The sequence below is a fragment of the Chrysochloris asiatica genome, unplaced genomic scaffold (genome assembly GCF_000296735.1).
Source record: "Chrysochloris asiatica unplaced genomic scaffold, ChrAsi1.0 scaffold00119, whole genome shotgun sequence".
Lineage (NCBI taxonomy): Eukaryota > Metazoa > Chordata > Mammalia > Afrosoricida > Chrysochloridae > Chrysochloris > Chrysochloris asiatica.
The window spans coordinates 10,314,585-10,327,979 of record NW_006408637.1 but is presented as its reverse complement, the minus strand read 5'-3'; positions in this window follow the sequence as shown (position 1 = coordinate 10,327,979).

The following is a 13,395-nucleotide window of genomic DNA, read 5'->3' as shown; positions in this document are numbered from 1 at the left end:
CATGTACAGAAAACAAAACTCCTCGCCACTGGACCAATAAATAACATGGTAAATGGAGAAAAGATTGAAGTTGTAAAAATCTTCATTTTTCTTGGATCCACTATCCATACTCACTGAAATAGTAGTAAAGAAATCCAATGACATATTGCATTAGGCAAACCTGCATAAGACCTCTTTAAAGTGTTCAAGGACAAAGTTGTCCTTTTGAGGACTGACATGCACCCTATCTAAGACATAGCATTTCCAATAGCCTCATATGCATGTGAAAGTTGGAGAATGAATAAAGAAGACCATAGAAGACCTGGCATACTTGACTTATAATGTTGAAGAAGAATATTAAAATTACCTTGAACTGCCAAAAGAACAAACATCTGTGTTGGAAAAAGTACAGTCATAGTGCTCCTTAGAAGCCAGGATGGAAAGAAATGTCTTTCATACTTCAGACATATTATCAGGAAGGACCAGTGCCTGGAGAAGGAGATCAGGCTTGTTAAAGTGGAGAGTCAGTGAAAAAGAAGAAGACCCCAACAAAATGGACTGGCACAGTGGCAGCAACAATGGGCTCAAGCGTAACGGTGGTGAGGATGGCGCAGGACTGGGCAGGGTTTTGCTGTGTTGTGTGTAAGTTGGAACCGACTCTACAACAACTAACAACAGCATAGCCCCCCAGCTTCTCCTCAGGAGAAAAATGAGGTTTTCTGCTCCCATGGAGGCCCTTTTTCAAAAAGCAGGGAAATCCTATACAGCGTCACGATGAGCCAGAATGATCTCCATGGCACATAACAACAATATATGTGTGTGTGTATAGATAGATATCGATAGATCGATGACATATATAGACATATAGCTATAGGTATAGATCTGGTGGTTATGTAACTTGGGGTCGGTTCTGATTCATAGGGATCCAGTGTAAGGTTTCTGAGGCTGTCAATCTTTATGGGAGCAGAAAGCTTCATCTTTCTCCAGTGGAATGGCTGGTAGATTTAAAGAGCTGACCACTATGCCACCAGAGATTGATGATAGCTATATAGATGTATAAATATATGGATATAAGTATAGATATGGATAGATGATATCTATAGATATAGATATGGTGGTGGCTGTGTGCTGTGGAGTTGGTTCCGACTCATAGTAACCCTGCATAGGGTTTCCGAAGCTATAAATCTTTATGGAAGCAGAAAGCCTCACCTTTCTCCCGTGGAAGAGCTGGTAGTTTTGAACTGCTGACCCTGAGGGTAGCAGCCTGACTCGTAACCAGCACATTACCAGAGCTCCTTAGGTATATGTTGTTGTTGTTATGTGCCGTGGAGTCAGTTTCGACTCTTAGCAACCCTGTATAGGGTTTCGAGGCTGTGAATCTTTACGGGAGCAGAAAGCCTCATCTTCCTCCCGCGGAACAGCTGGAAGTTTCGAACTGTTGACCTTGTGGTTTGCAGCCCGATTCATAACCACTATGTTACCAGAGCTCCTTCCTTAGATATACAGACATGTAAATATAGATATAGGTTTGTTGTTGTTGTTGTTAATTGCCATTGAGTTGGTTCTGACCCATAGCAACCCTATATAGGGTTTCAGAGGAGCAGTTGGTGAGCTTGAACCTCAGACCTGGTGGTTAATTTTGCACTCCAGCACAGAGTTTCCGAGGCTGTAAAAATCTTTACAGGAGCAGAAAGCCTCATCTTTCTCCTGTGGAGCAGCTGGTAGTTTTGAACAGCTGACCGTGAGATTAGCAGTCCGATTCATAACCACTACGCTACCAGAGCTCCTTGGTGTTCCATTAGGGCAGCATATTGTCAGCCATGTCCACAGGCAGGACTTTCTCCTGCCTCCGTTACCTTTGCCCCTCAGACCCTTGGTCTTTTGGCCTGGACTTTGCCTTACTCAGGCAGTATTACAAAGGCCTTTAGCGCTTGTCAGTAAATGCTGGGAGACACACCCACTCCACCAGTAAGCTGCAACCCTGAGGTGCTCTGCTCTTTTGCTCCGTAGGTTGGCACACTCACTTTTGCTGCCTTGCTCTGTGGACTAAGAAGTCAACCTTCTCACCGTCTCATGCCGGTCTCCTGATTCTACTGCTGCCTTTTCTTTGTCGCTTACTGATTGTCGCCATTTTGGACTATCTCTGATGTTACAGCTCTCTTTCTGTCTCCTGCGTCTGAGAAGTTTTCAGAACAGGAAACCCAGACCTAAAGGATGCATTCCATTCCTGGCTCTTCTTTCTTGATGTAATCAGCTCTGCACCATCTTCTCCTTGGAAACCCTATACGGGGTTGCTATGAGTAGGAATGGACGCAACCGCACTTAACAACAACAGGAGGGAAGTAAGGTGAAACTATGTCTAGCCCTACCCTCCAAGGGGCCAAAAGCCCCAAACCATTGGGCCTTGTTTGCCACCCAGGGCTGAGAAACAATGGACTTTCCTGGGGTTAGATCCTGAGGCAATGGTGAGAGACAATTATGAGAGTCTCTGGGCTCTGGTAAGGGGCAGTCGCTTGTAGTAACACATGTATTCTCATGGTCTTCTGTGGTCCCTGGGTCTATGTTGTAATGATGTGTGTCTCACTGCAGGATTTGTTCCATTCATTTCATTCTACTAGCCCAGAGGCTGGTGTGGTGTTGTAGGATAAGCACATGACCACAGTGTCAATTTGAGTCATGAGGCTGGTTAGGAGCTGGTTGTACAACAGCATCTTTCATTCTGGCATGATAATGTTCTGCATATATCACATGCTCAATTCTCAGCTCTCTAACCACTTTCTGCAATCCCTCTTTTACTGTAGAGTGTGTTGGGAGGCTGGAATGTCTCCCTCATTTGATCAGGATGTCTCCCTCATTCAACCAGACAGCTTCACAGGCAATTACAATCCACACCAAAAGAAGTGCTATCTGGGCCATATTCACTGCAACATAGAATCACTGCTGCAGTGCAGGGTGGGTGGTTACAGAGGCCAACTTAGATGTTTCAAGGCCAGTAAGTACTATGCCTTCCATCCCCATATCCCACAGGTGGAAGGACAGAGGACCCAAGCTGCAACCGAATCCCTCTCCTTCTTCTGATCTAACTCCACCAGCTCAGCAGCAGCATAGTCCTGCATGGTGGCATGCTGCCGCCACTCAAGGGCCAAAACATTGGCAAGATCCACACCAATGGGACTATTTTAACCTTGGTAACTAGGACCACTTGTGCTTCTAGGTGGTGTTGTTGTTGTCAAGTGCCATTGAGTCGGTTCTGACCCACAGCGACCCACAAGGAGCCACTGGTGAGCTTGAACTGCCAATTTTGCAGCCTGGTGCATTAACCCACAGTATCTAGGTTGTTGTTGTTGTTGTTAAGTGCCGTCGAGTTGATTCCAACCCTGTATAGGGTTTCCAAGGAAAAGCTGGTGAGCTTGAACCACCAACCTTGCAGTTCAAATGACTTTGCAGTCTGACGCATTAGCCCACAGCGCCACACCAGCACTCCAGCATCTAGGTAGGGGACCTCTGTTTCCTTCCCCAAACCCTCCTCCTCCAATTTTGGAGGATTCCAGTGGGTTCCATGGCTTAGAATCCCAATCTGCCTTCCTGGTTGTGGCACATACACTGGGTGACAAGCCAGGGTTTCTACAGTGGGATCTGATGTTTGGAGGCAGGTGACCAGAGCCTCAGTGACCTGCAGCACCCATGCCTCTCTCTCCAAATGCATCTCATCTTTCAGCATCCTCGATTCCAGCTGACAGCTACTTCCTCTACAGGAATGGCTTGCACAGCACACAGGAAGGGCCAGGCTGTGGAGACAACCAGCACAACCAGTATGGCTTTCTTAACCGTGCAGATTCCAGCTCCCAGTTTGAATCCTATCGATTTTTGCAACTTTTTCAGGGTGTCCCCGTACTTGCATGCTGGTCCCCATGTTTCCATGGGACCCACACTTGGAGGCCACAAGGAATCCTTTCCCCCTCCCATCTCTTCTCAGAAGTCCAGAATTTTTTGGCCTCCTGGCTTGCCAACTGTTGGGGTTTAGGCCCAGAAGAGAAAAGCCTTCTGCATACATAGATGCCAAGCCACTGAAAAACTGACCAGGAACCAATCCGAGAGACATTAGTTTATTACAGTAAAGAAAAGGCCAGATGATGTACTGATAGGGGAAATTACTGACCAGGATGTAACAGTGCTGTTTCCAGTGGTGACCGGCTACACATTCAAGATTTTCCACACAGGAGAGGCCTTAGAAGCCTCTTTTTATACCAGATGGTAAACAAGCCTCGTATTCCAAGCGGAGAGGGGGAGGCTGTAGGAGGAGAATCCTATCTCCAGCTGAGGCTCAAGGGAAAACAGAAAAATAGCCTGGCTTCAGCTGTTTGTGACTTCTTAAGAGACAGGTGACTGGTCTGTGGGAACACAGCACTCTGGTATGCAGGGTCAGAGATAGGTGATGAAGGGGAGGAGGAAAGGAGAGAAAAGTGAAAAAGCACTTCTCCTGGGTTGACTTTAGTGCAGTAATTTTGGAGCTGTCAGCTCTTGTCCCTACAGTGGGCATCTCACAAACTGCCTGCTTCAGATGGTCAAATCTCTTGTTACAATGTATGGCTTTTCTAAACTTTGGTGACACACGTGGAAAGCTATTCCTCATCTTACATTTGTGAAGCATGTATCTAACATTTTTCTATGATGTTGGGAATGGGGCCAGTGTTAAGGGTGTCTGCTGCATCTTTTACTAATTATAAAAAATGTTTTCACACATAATCCCCGAGACTTAGTTCCCTCATGTAAAAAGACAGAGATTTAGATAACGTAACCCTTTAGGTACTTTCAGCTCTAAAATTCTATAAGTTATATTCAAATTCTTGTTGTTGTTTTTAAATTAAAAGGTATTACAGCCACCAATGAGTTCCCTTGCACACAGAATTACAAAATCCAAGAAAATAAACCTTGGCGTTAGTTTGAAATTTCATTGACAGAAGAACTATGGTGATGTTCTGTGATAACCGTCTGAGCAAAATGGCTACCTGAAACTGTTCTGCTGTCTGCTGGTCATACTGCCCAACAGCCTGCCTGGACAATGATGCCAGCTGGGCTGGGTGCCCCAGCAGACACACAGATCTGTGTGGGGAGTGTGAGAAAGGAGGCTAGAGGCAACAGGAGAGGCTGACACAGGCTGAGCTGACACCTCGTCCTGGACAGCTCTTCGGTCATTTCCCCTCTGTCAGTGTTGTCCAGGATTCCTCCTCATTCCCTTAGAAAAATGTTTACCCTCTCATGAAGTGTTAACTTCCTGAAGGGTCCATTTCATGGTCAGGTAGCAGGTAAATCACTGGGACATAATGAATTGCCTTTCTTGTTCCTGGTTGACCTGTCTGAGAAGGATGCCAAGGGTTCCCATTTCCCCACATCCCTATAAGAGCCGTTGACACTCACTGTTCTGCTTACCTTTGTTTTGGCAGTGTCCACATAAGGAATGAACTCAGATGGGTTCTAACATCGCAACCATGACTTTTAATGAACGCCATCTTCCATAGACAATTTCGTCTCTTTCAGTATTGAATTCCATCATTTTCTCTTCCTCAGTGAGTTCAAAGGTACTTTTCAAGTTCTGGGTAGAGTTTTGCCTCCACATCTTTCCTTGGTTGGAATGATCACTTCCCTGTCTCTGAATCTCTGTAGTTGGCCTCCATGAAGAACATCTGAACTCTCCATCTGAGCATCAAGCCCTCACCACGCTCAGTCTAGAAGGCCTTCACTATGTTTGCTCATAGATTCAGCCATCTGCTCTGACAGCCCAGCAGAAAGCAAAATTGTGGTGACGTGTGGGTGGTTCCACATGGGTTAGATCTGTTCCCACACAGATTTCTAAACCTTTAGAGTTGCTAGCAGAACTGAGTATTCATTTGTAAGCCACTAATGAATCAATATCCCTCCAAGAGACTTGTTACAGCAAGCACAGATATTGGCTATGCATGTGGATTCATCTGAAGGTCAACAATCTGAGGACTTACACTTCACTTAAAAGATGAAAGGATTCTACACCCAACAAGAGCTTAAAGCAACGCCTGCTCTACCTGGGTACCATAGTGAAAACACTAGATTGGACATTCTGCTAGAAAGTAGAACAAATTTCTTATTGAAGGAATGGGTAGACATTTACAGACATCCATGCAAAATGGTGCAACACTCTGAATTGTAAAAACAGTAGGTGTTCAAAATAGTGTAGTCAACAAAAGATTTGTGTTTGCAAGCACATGTCATTATTGTTAAGTGCTGTTAAATTGGTTCCAATTTAGAAAGACCCTGCACAGGGTTTCCAAGGAGTAGCTTGTGGTTTGAACCACCAACCTTGTGGTTAGCAGTCTAATGTTTATTTTACAGCGTGACACCAGGAGTCCTGCAGGTATATAGGGGAGTGGAAAGGAGATGAAATACCTTAAAAGTTACAGAGGGTTTCTTAAACTATTAAACATTTTGTTAACATCAGTAAAGAAAAATATTTGTTACATTCTGAGAATGATACATGCTGAGAGTTGTTTAATAAAAAAGCATTTTGGTAAGGGCCAAATTTTCTGTTACATTTGTTGTCTGCTTCCTATTTGAATAAACTTTATCTCTACCTTAATTACAAATTTACAAAGGTCTAGTGGAAACAGCAGAAAATCCTAGAGAGTGAAATTTTAATTTAGGAATCAGGATGTCACCTAGGACTGCATGTATATATGGCTATAAAGTTATTTATAAGTTTTTACTTCATTTAGGAGTCCTGGTGTGGTGCTGTGGTATTAAGCACTGAATCACAAGGTCGGTTTGAACCACAAGATCAGTGGTTCAAGCTCACCAGCTGCTCCTTGGAAACCCTATAGAGGGCCGTTATGAGTTGGAACTAACTTGATGGCACTCAACAACAACAACATAACAACAATATCAGCAACTTCACTTCACATTGTCAGTTCTATTTCCTATCTTCCTGCTGATGAAGGTGCTTTTTCTGGGGCCAGCTGCACAAACATTTTTAACAGTTATTTATTCAGTTTCTGCCTCATTTCATCCTGGCCACCCAATGATAAAACAACTGGGTGGCAACAGAAAGCAATGGTCACTACTACATCCACCATAAAAGCTTGCTTTTCTAGATGCGTTGGGTGAAGAATGGTTCGATTACTTGGGGGAAGAAAATCAGCTAATTCATAATATGAAGATGGGTTTCCTCTTCCACATCCCTGGTTTTTCTCACAAACAAAAGATTAGTGAATTCTCTGTACAGTGACAGCAATTATTACTTATATTTATATAATAATTTACAGTTTACAAAGTATTTCCAAGTATATTCTCTTATTTTTAAGTCTCACCACAAAGCTAGTTCGTGGTTGGTGTTTTACTCTCATCTTACGAATGTGGAAATTGAGGCTCAAAAAATTAATTAGATAGCATTCTCAGTTGAGCGATCATTATTAATTATTTGAAGTTCCCAATGTAAAGGGTTAGAATGGAAAACAATTCCATTTATGTCTCTGTCTCAGGCCTTTTTTTTTTTTTTTTTCCTTTACTCCTTGGAACTGGTAAATTCTACCCCTAGGGATCATGCACAGTCTTGGGACATGTGCTAGAAGAAAAAGACCCCTGATTCAAGAGTGTTGTATAAATACCCTTTTATTAAGCCTTAAACAGGAGAAAGACAAAGCAAATAATCATCTGGCTGTCCACAGTACAGAGACTGATGGAGTCCACCAACTCACAGTCATGGTTTTCATTATATACGATAGAGAGCAAAGGAAATGGGCACAAGATCATGACTGTTGGTAGGTCAATTCATCACTGTTGCAGGTGGAACCACAGAAGTAGGGAACGGATCATGATTGGATGTGTACATAATTGCAGGTTAAAAAAAGGTATAGGATTGGTTCTGGGGTTTTGTTGAGTTCACTACATGCTAAACATTCATCATGAACATTCATGATCATCCAACCCTAAGTCATAGTCACCAGGTCCCCAACTTTTAATTTAAATGAGATAAGATGCATCTGATTGGCTGCTTTCCATAAAGGCCTAAGCACGTGATTTAGTTCTTTGTATTAGCACTTTCTGCATACAAATTGTAATAGGCTTGGTGTCAACTTGACTGAGCAAGGATTCCCAGTTGTTTCACAGTTAACAAAATGATGATTGGCCATGAGCAGGCATAGTTAACTCTATGATGATTGGCTATGAGCAGCCAATTGATTGAAAGGCTTATTCCTTGGAGGTGTGGCCTGCTCCTAATATAATGGACATAAAGACTTGCTTTCCTCCTCACTGGGTCTAGATCTTGCATCTGGGTTGTTCTCCAGCCTCCAGTTATTTGAACCTGAGTCAGTGGTCTGCTCTACTGTACATTTGCCTGCTGGTCTGCCCACCAAATGTGTCTGGAAAACCGGCTGCCCACTGGAGGGCTCTGCACACCTGTTATGACACCCCAGCTTGTGTGCCCCATTCTACAGTGTGCCTGCCTAAGCCTTGGTCCAGCATCACCCTGCTGCCACCCCTGCTCTACTATTCATGTCATGCTTTGTGGTTCAACTTGGAATCCATGCCACCTGGAGTGTGCTTGGGACTCTCCTATCTCTACCATCTTGAGCCATTTCCTAGATATAAACTATATATACTTCTCTTCATATATATATACATCTCTCTCTCTCTCTCTCTCTTTGTTATGTGCTGTGGAGTCGGGTCCGACTCATAGCGACTGACCCTGTACAGGGTTTCTGAGGCTACAAATCTTTACGGGAGCAGAAGGTCTCATCTTTGTCCCATGGAATAGCTGGTAGTTTTGAACTGCTGACCATGAGATTAGCAGCCCAATTCGTAACTACTACACTACCAGAGCACTCTCCCTCTCTCTATGTTGTTGTTAAGTGTCGCTGAGTCAATTCTGACCCACAGCGACCCTGTATAGGGTTTCCAAGGAGCAAATTTAAGAACCAAAAAGGAAGAACCCCCCCCCCCCAGTGAGATGGAGTGACACAGTGGCAGCAACAATGGGTTCAAACATACCAATTGTGAGAAGCCAGTGATTCCAACTGACCCCTGACTCAATGGCACCTAACAACAACATTGTGCCCGTTCATCTCATTGAAGACTTCTCTTGTTTTTGCGGATCCTTTATTTTTCCATGTGTGATGTTGTAGTTGTTAAGGGCTGTGGAGTCGGTTCCAAATCATAGCTACCCTGTACAGGGTTTCTGAGGCTGTAAATCTTTACAGGAGCAGAATACCTCATCTTTCTCCCACGGAACAGCTGGTAGTTTCGAACTACTGACCTTGTGGTTCGCAGCCCGATTCGTAACCACTTTCTTAATGACTGTCTTTATGGTGGTAGGTGATGGGACTTAAGACATTTTGGCTAGAATATTTATTCTCTCCACTCTATGTTGTTAATGTTGATAAGTGCTGATGAGTTGATTCCAACCCATAGTGACCCTGTATAGGGTTTCCAAGGGGCAGCTGGTGACCTTGAACCACTGACCTTGCAAGTCAAAAGACTGCAGTCTGACGCATTAGCCCACAGCGCCACAAAACCATCTCCATTTCCTCTGCAGCTGTAGCTACCCAGTTACACAGTAAACTGGGTGTTTAAAGGGACTAAGTCCATATTGAATGAGAGACTAAACATCAATCCAAAATTCACATTCCCCTGAGAGAAGGGAACCTGTGATTGGACTTTTTTGCAAGGCTGATTTCATGCTTCAGCCACAACCTGAGGCATGTGGAGAAAGTGATTAGAAAAAGAGAACACAGCACAGTGAGAGCTGGAGGATGAGTCTGCCCTCCGCTCCCTCCCCACACTCTGCTAAGAAGAGCAGCTGAGACTTTGGAAACAACACACCCTAAATAGAGATGAAATTTCACACATATGCTCTACAGATTTTCAAAGAAGAAATAATAAAGTACTTGTGATAGCAAGTAACCTTCCTTGTATCATTTTTCATAACCCACTAGATTTAAGCCCCTGTGGTTTATCAATTGCTCAAATGAATTCATAAACAATAGCATTATTCTTATGCCCTGAACAGGCTATTTACCACTCCTTGTAGTGAGGTTTGAAAAAAATACTCATTGAGGAGGTCAAGGGTTTTAGATTCCTGGTTCAATTTGAATTTAAGTGGTTACAACAATTCTATGATCAAAAACTACCCTTCACATAAAAGCAATTATTCATTTCTTTGTACATTCACATATAGAGTTGGTTAGAATTCTGTTTCACGTTTTTCACTTAATACTCTTCTGTACTTGTTTTTTTTTTCTTCATATTTATTTTTGGCAGCATAACTGTAATATATTTCACGTAAGTGATGTAATCTACATACTCTTGGCATTCCAGGTTGTTTCGGTTCCTCAAACATAAATACAAGACAAAACAAAAACAAAGCAACCTCACAAACAGGCAGGAAATTTGGCGTAGTGGTGTGGAAACCATCAGAAGAAGATGGAAAGAATACATAGAGTCCTCTTCACTTTCAGCAAGTTAAGGTTGTCTCATCTGCATATCGAAGGTTGTTAATGAGTCTTCCTCTTATCCTGATAAGGTTTTCAGATTGTTTGTTCAGCATACAGACTGAAGGAATATGGTGAAAGACTGCAACCCTGGTGCACACCTTCCCGGATTTTAAATGATTCAGTGTCCCTATGTTCTGTTCGAACAACTGCCTTCTGGTCTATGTACAAGTTTCTCATGAGCACAATTAAGTGTTCTGGAATACCCAGGATTTGCAATGTCATCCATAGCTTATCATGATCCACACAGTTGAAAGCCTTTGCATAGTCAATAAAGCACAGTTAAACATATTTCTGGTATCATCTGTTTCCAGCCAAGATCCATCTTAAGTCTACAACGACATCCTTTGTTCCATGTCCTCATCTAAATCTTGCTTGAACCTCTGGCAGTTCCCTGTCAATGTACTACTGTAGTCATTTTTAAATTATCTTAAGCAAAATTTCATTTGCATGTGATATTAATGATATTGTCTGATGATATCTGCATTCTGTTGGGTCACTTATCTTTGGAATGGGCACAAATATGGATCTCTTCCAATCAGTTTGCCAGGCAGCTGTCTTCCAAATTTCTTGGCATAGATGAGTAAACGCATCCATTGCTGAATGAGTTTTTTTTTAAAGATTTCTATTTGTAATCCATCAGAGCCTTGTTCTTTGCCAATGCCTTTGGTACACCTTAGACTTCTTCCTTCAGTACCATTTGCTCTTGATCATATGCTACCTCTTCAAATGGTTGACCATCAACTCTTTTTGGTACAGTGACTTTGTGTATTCCTTCCATCTTCTATTGATGCTTTCTGCATCATTCAATATTTTGCCTATAGAATTCTTCAATATTGTAAATTGAGGCTTGATTTTTTTCCTTCAATTTTTGTTGTTAGTTATCCTTTTGAACTTCGAGCCTTTAAGGGATTGGTTTTCCTGAAATCACCTTCAAGTTAAAGAATAACTTGTTTACTAAGTAAGCGGCTAAGTAAAGACTCTTTTGCCTTTGGTGAATAATCTATGTGCACCCACTTTTGACAAACAGGAACTCTAGGGTCTGATTGGAAGGTATGCTTTAGGATATTGTTGCTGTTCAGTGCTGTTGAGTCAGTTCTGACTCATAACAACCATATGTATAGGGTTTCTGAGGAGTGGCTGGTGAGTTTGAACCACTGATCTTGTTGTTCAAACCAACCTTGAGATCGAGTGCTTATCCCATGGCACCACACCAGACCTGTCTGCAATGACTATTTTTATACCTGACTGACCCAGAAGCCCTGCATCTGCTCTCATTTTAGCTCCCTAAGACATCAATATAAAAGAATTTACAATGACCTCAGGGACTATTTTTCCCTCTTCCCAAGCTCCTCTATACGAGTTTTCACTATCCCCATTTATAAGCACTTTCTCAATGTTTGCAGTTTCATGCTGCCTAATTCAATGTGTCTTTGGTAGCGGAGTGATTACAAATCGGGCTGCGAACCTTAAGGTCAGCAGTTTGAAACTACCAGCTGTCTCCTCGGGAGAAAGATGAGGCTTTCTGCTCCCGTAAAGATTTACAGCCTCAGAAACCCTGTACGGGGTCGCTATGGGTCGGAACTGACTCGACGGCACTTAACAACAACAACAACAACGAATGTTATATATCTGATCACAGTAATATCTGTGTATTTAGACACTAAACAGGTTTTTTATATTGTGGTCTTATGAGGAACTTTGGATGATCAGATGAGGTATTTGTTAAGCAATTAAAATGCATAAAGCAAGGCTTAATAGAAAATAACTTCTCTGTTCTTTTGCCTATTAATATCTTTGCACACACACACACACAAAATGTGTATCTGTGATTCTTCAAAATGCTGCCAAAGTTCCCTCCAACTCCCAAAGTGTTAAACCAATTTCTAACACAGCCCAAGTGGCCTCACCTTCAGGACTGTCGAAGTCACTATTGCTACTGGCCCTAAAACGCAGTAGTGCCAAACAACTAGTTAGCAGTTCTGCTCTAGCATTTGAAACCTGAAGGCTTTTTGTCCACAAAAGACTCCAGTCAGGAAGAGCTTAATTCCATCCTGTGCCGAGGTTTCAGTGTTTAGATGCCAATTTTCCCTGGGTACTTCATACACCTCTGACAGCTGAGCTGAGAAACAGAGACTATTGTAAAGGGCCAAACCCAATTTGGGGCCACTTTCCTGCCAGCCCTTGCTGGAGCTGTCTTTCCTGTCCACTTCCCTTAATGGTTGGTTGTGATGTTATAATCCTAGAGCCTCAGAAACAATTCACAACCTTTCCTACTTATAACAGTCTCCTCTCTGCTTCTGTAGGCTGTACCTATATATGTTTAGTCAGTCATGGTTATGTGAGGAGATTCCTTTAGTCTCTGTATTCTCTCGATAAAAGGTCACCTCATGAGGTTGCTCTGTAGAGTAAGCACTGGACCTTGAACCACAAAGCCATCCATTTAAACACAATAGCCACCCCAAAAGAGAAAGATGAGGCTTTCTGCTTCTGAAAAGAGTTATAGCTTTATAAACTTTATACAGGCTTGCTATGAGTAGGAACTGACTGGAGCACGCACTCAACAACATGGAAATAGAACTTTGGTAATCTAGCATGACATAAAATTGGTGATCCAAGTTTGTCTTGTCTAGCTTTTACTTCTGTTTAAGACTTAATGGTTGTTAAGTGCTGTCCAATCAGTTTTGACTCATAGTGACCCTGTATGGGTTTCTGAGGCATGGCTGGTGAGCTTGAACCACCAACCTTGTGGTTCAAACTGACCTTGCAGTCCAGCACATTAAACCACAGTGCCATACCAGGACTTAATAAAGCATCTCTATAGTACTTATTAAAGAAGCTCTGGTAGCATAGTGACTACAAATTGGGCTGCGAACTGCAAGGTCAGCAGTTCGAAACC